We start from the raw sequence: 6,058 nt of genomic DNA, 5'->3' as shown, positions 1-6,058 counted from the left end.
AGTTGGAAGTTGAAAACAATTTCCAAGGGATAAAAATCCTCGGTGTCCAAAATTTTAGCTATAAAGGAGGGGCTATTGTGATTGTTGATTTTGAGTCTTAAAACAAAATAATTTGGAGCTGATTTCTACATGAAAGTTGTATTTCTATGTTTTAGCCTTTCATAGAGACAACTCACGCCAAAACCGAGTTTTACAGCTTTAGTTATGATTAAAACACTAGATAGTGTTTTGGGTTGGTTATGCTAAATTGATTAGAATTAGACAATTTTTAATCTTTACTTGGAATTGCTGTTGAGTGATGGTTTTAATAATAAAATAAGAATGAATATGAACACGAAAATGGGTAAGAGTATGAGATTCTAAGAAAATTCCTTGTGATTAATTTGAGAATACTAGTTAAATGAGAATTAAATGAAGTTGTGATGTTGGTTGTATTGTTGATAAAAACTAAATCCCTGGTGGTACAGGGGAAGCTTTAGGGATCAGACAATTGCATGGAGTGGCAACATGTGCACATACTCTAGGTAGGTGCATCACACCTTGTCTTTTTAATTTGTGTAACTTATTAATAAATTTCAAAATTTATTGTTTTTTTTGCTTCGATAATATTGGAATGAATATGTGTACCTTGCATGCTTTGATGTGTATCGACTAGTTATGATATAATTGAAATGGATATGAGTATCTTACATACATTGATATGTATCAAACTTGTGATGATATTATTGGAATGAATAAGAGTACCTTGCGTACAACAGTATACCTCCATTAGTTAGGATAATGTTTGAAAGAATATTAATACCTTGTGTGCATTGTTATGTATCAAATTAATTATATTATTATTAGGATGGATACAATTACCTTACATTGATAGGTATCGAATTAGTCATGATAACTTTGGAATAGACGTAATTATCTTACATACCTCATTATGAATTTATTCCCAATGACTTAGAGATTGAAGGAGAAATGATAGATAATTGGTCACCATAGTGTCGATGGTTAATGATGCATTACAATGATACTTAGCACCATGATGAGGGTGGCTAAGGGCATAAATTGATACTTGGCATTATGATGAGGGTGACAAGGTTATCTGAATAATGCTTAGTGGTTGTAGTGTCGATAACTAAGATTGTATGCGAATGATACTTGGCAACCGTGGTTACAATGCATATTATGTTAATAAGAAAAATGGAAGGGGATTGGTACAAATGGAAGATTCAGATGACATTGATTAGCTATCTGGTTTTGGATAGCTAATGGTATCAATAAAATTCCATTAGTACCGACATTTCAGATGATATTGATTAGCTATCCGGGTTTGGATAGCTAATGGTCTCGATGGGGTTTTATCGGTGCCAACATTTCTTTAATTGATTACTCGACCCCGAGTAATTGGGTGAGTGATGTTAGTAAAGATTACTAACATCGACATGGTTACTCCTAGTTAAGTGAAAAGGATAAGTTGATTAACTATTTTGGGTTGAGAATAGTTAACGATATCAATGGGTCACATTGGTATCGACAATAATTTCTGGTGTGATTAGCTACTTTAGGTAAGGAGGCTAATGATGTCAAGGGTTCTTGACATCATCAACTTTGATGGTAAACCAGATATGAATAAGATTTCATTAACTATTCTAGGGAAGGAATAGTTAATGATACCAATCGGTTGTAATGATATCGACACATGAATGTAATTGATTAGTCTAACTCAATATTAAAAGACTAATGATACTAATAAGATTTCTTAGTATCGGTAATTACCTTTCAGAAAATAGAAGGGAAAATATTGATTAGTTATTCCAAAAGAACGAGACAAGCTAATGATACCAAGAGAGGAATATCTTAATATCAAGTGAGAATTGATTTATAAGGAGATGATGTTCGAAAACTATTGAGTTGTGTTGAGATTTCCAAGATGAAATTATTCTCGACAAATGGGATAGGATATTAGATGGATATTGGTAATAGATGGAAAATGTATGTTGTGAAAGAGGTTTGTGCCTAATTTTATGTATCAAAAGAAATTCCATGGAGATTATTACCTGTCATTGTTATTGTTTGTTACTACCTTTTTATATTTATGTGTACACATTAATTTTTATTTTTATGTCCATCAGGGTCGTGTCAGGAGTGATATTGGTTTAGTTACCTTTTGCTTTTGACCATGTAATTATTTGTAATTTAAGAGACTTATCTCCTAAAACTTGAAATGTAATATTAATCTGTAAATTTAAATGTATGACTTTAATCTAATGTTTGTAACTCTAAGTACCTATTTAACTATGCATATTTATAGTTGAAATCGAATCTTTCACTTGAATTATATTATATGATGTTATTGAATAAGATGTGTTGTGTTGATTATGATGAGTTGGGTTGAGATCCAAGATGATTGGATCGAGATGTGAAATAAAATTAAAAGTGTAATATGATTTTGTCAATAACTTAGGATCTCCCAATATAGGGGAGACTCTGCCGAAATTTTAGTGGAACCTGTATAAAAAAACATTTACCTGAAAATTTCTAATGTATCGCGAAAAAAGACATAGAAAATCAGGGTTGCTATAATTGGACCTTATGGAAAGACTGTATTACCCCTAATAGACAATTCAATGGTTTTTTTGTGGGAAGAGCAAAACCATCATTAAACTTTCCGATGAACAATGATTCTAAATCGAGGTGAATAATGTTTTCCAATGCAAATTAGTTTCTTTTAATAAAGCTGACAACAACTATCATGTCTATGATTGGATGGCCTACGGATTTGAGAATGTTGAAACGTTAACAATAGACACTAGTAAATGCTATTCAAACAATTTAACATGATATGTAATTATAAAATCTAACTTAAGTAGTTAACTTAGTTTAAATCCCGTTAACAGTTTGAGTGGATTAATTTATAAGTTGGTGAGTTGACCTAAATTATGGTTTTTTTATATATAAAAATTTAAAATAATATTGTTTTGGCTAAAACAATATTATTAAGTTGAGTTGTTGGGCTAGGTCGAGTTTTCTTAGGGTGTTGTTAAGAATTCCTAATCTGATATGAAATTATACTTTCAATCTTTTTGCCACCTACATTTAAGATGAGTGATGCAGCTATTACCCTGCCACTATATAAGATATGAAGGTCATACCTGTTTACTTATAAACTATTAAAGACTATTAATTGGTGATGATTTCTTGGCATAACACTGCTTACATTATAGAGGATTGTGAGTCTAACAATATCAAATTGTGACAACTTTTCTGGGCTCTTATTGCTTAGTATACCTTGCCTAGGATTTTTGCACACAATTGCAGTGGAATATGGTATACAAATGAAAGATCATTTCTTTGACACCATCTCTTCTAAAGAAAAGTTCGCTTCTAAAGTGACATGTGCTTAAGAACCTAATTACAAGCAGAAGGCCTAAAACTCTATAAAGATCCAATGCCTAAAGAAGAGCTCAATTTAAATAGGCCTTCCAAACATCATAGCATATACAAGAGCTAAGTCAATAGGAGTGACAATAAGCGTGGATGGAACACCGAACTTCAAATGGCTCCAAAAGGTGATATTGTAACTAGGCTGGGCACGAATGTTCACACACAATTATGTTTGCGGCATAACCTAACAGCAAGAGGTTTCCTGCAACTGTGCTAACCCATGCCAGGATGAGCCAAGCTTTCTTCTCTTCACAGTTACCCTGTCAACCTAATTGAACATTGGAGTTCTGTACTTGAACATGTCTGCTCTTTCAAGATAGATGCTTACAACCATGGTTCCAAAGAGAAGGCCCAGTACAGAGAGGTTGATGGCAGAATATGCTTGCTCAGGGGTGATGACTTTGAAAATAACCATAAGCATTGCCCCGAGGATGGAACCTCCAGTCCTTCCAATGGGTAAGAAAGGAACTGCTGGGAAAACTGCCAAAATCCAAAAGATTGCCAAGGCAACTGAACCTAAGACAACCTTCTTAAACGAACCCAGAACCATTTCTGTAACTTGCAAGATTAAGCTTGTTTGTGAGCTACCACTTAGCAGACCTCCACCATTGCAACTTCAATAAATTACTAGCTCTGAAAGAAGAAGATATCACCCTGTAGCTCAACCAGTATTTGCAACCAACTGAGAAAAGAGTAAAACTACAAATTTATTAAGAGCTAGTAAAATTCCAAAAAGGATTGTGGACCCAGAAAGATAAATGAGTTCATATGAATATTTCCATGATACGTTTAAAAGACGCATCAGAATGAGAGTCTAAGATGGATTGAAGATGCTGAATATTTTCTCTTCTGAAGCAGCGGAAGACATTTCAAAGCAAGCAGACAATTTCCAAAATAACCTTTAGCATGACATTCCATGCTGAAAATCTAGTAAATGCGTGTTCCTAGAGCACAGACAAAAAGATAAAATTAAAAATTAGACAATAAAACAAATAAAAAGAAAGAAGAAAATTGATCTAAAATATAAAACAAAAAGCAAAAATAGTTAATTATTTAACTATACTTGAAGATAAATTTATATATCGGAGAGAGCAAGGAAAACGAGCTGGACATATACATGGGAGAGAGGCAGAGAAAACAAAAGAGAAATTTGCATAATTAGAGTAAGGAAAAAAATAACAACTTTTCTATACCAACCATTCATTAAATTATCATATTAATATTTTAATATAAAAAATATTTTTTAAAAAAATTAAGGGGATAAAAGGAAAAAAAAAAAAAAACTCAAAGACAAGCTGCAGGGTGAACCTGGAACATGGGCCGGGAGGCATGGCAGGTCCAGTTGTTTTTGACCCATATAGTACATGGTTTAACTACATAGGAGATTTATATTATACCGGATTAAAAATTTTCAAATATAAAAAAAAGCATCAAACACTTTGATTATGATGATGTTTTTAATTAGGAAAAATCTGGAACACAAGTCCTTGATTTGAATAGATCAATAAACTTATTTTATTTGATAAATAATTATAAAACAATTAATAACAAAATAAAAGACAACCACTAATCAAGAAAAATAATGGCATGATAGTATTATGAAAGTTTAGCATTTAAATATTCTTAAAAATTTTGAATATTTTTATTTGATAATAAAACAATAATTAAATAAGAATGAGATAACTTGAGAGAATAAAATAAAAAAATCTAAAATTAAATTACTAGAAAATCAAACGATAAATAAAGTTTTGAATATTATTATTTGATAACAAAACAATAACTAATGAGAATGAGACAGCTTTATTGAGAGAGAATAAAATAAAAAATCTGAAATTAAATTACTAAATCAAATGACAAATGATGAATTAGAAAAAAATCAATTAAAAAATAATATAAAAAACAGCTCTAACTATAACACCAAACTTAAAAGTTTTGAATTTTCTTATTTTTATTCTTATGTAATCCATTGAAATAAAAAAAAATTATAAAGTTTCTGGCACGGTGCCAATTCTTTTCACACCCACGTTTAATGGAATCGTCATATTACTCAATTGACTAAAATTTTCAAATACAAGAATTCCTATGCAAAAAAAAGAGAAAAAAGAACGTAGGCGATTATGTAAATAAATTACGATGAACAGGTCCAGTGTCTTGGCCCCAACAAGATCCGCGGGCCCACCCGCAGGAATAGAAATTTCTCACAATTCTTATGGGCTCCATCTGACCGTTGTTATCAATTAAACGTCATTACCAAACTCACTAAAACTTTTCGGCTCATAAATGATTCATAAAAAAATAATCTAGGGGAATAATGTTTTTCAATGCAAATTAGTTCTTTTAATAAAGCTGACAACAACTATCATGTCTATGGCTGGATGGTCTATAGATTTGAGAATGTTGACACGTTGCTAACAATAGACGCTAATAGATGCTATTCAAACAATTTAACATGATATGTAGTTATAAAATCTAACCTAGTAGTTAACTTAGTTTAAATCACGTTAATAGTTTGTATGGGTTATTTATAAGTTGGTGGGTCGACCAAGAAAAAAAACTAATTCAAAGTAAAACCTAGTTCAAGCTAAACTCTAGATGACAGGTTATTGAGTTGAGTTGTTGG

This window comes from Populus nigra, chromosome 13, assembly GCF_951802175.1.
Source record: "Populus nigra chromosome 13, ddPopNigr1.1, whole genome shotgun sequence".
NCBI classification, from domain to species: Eukaryota; Viridiplantae; Streptophyta; class Magnoliopsida; order Malpighiales; family Salicaceae; genus Populus; species Populus nigra.
This window is presented reverse-complemented; position numbering follows the sequence as displayed.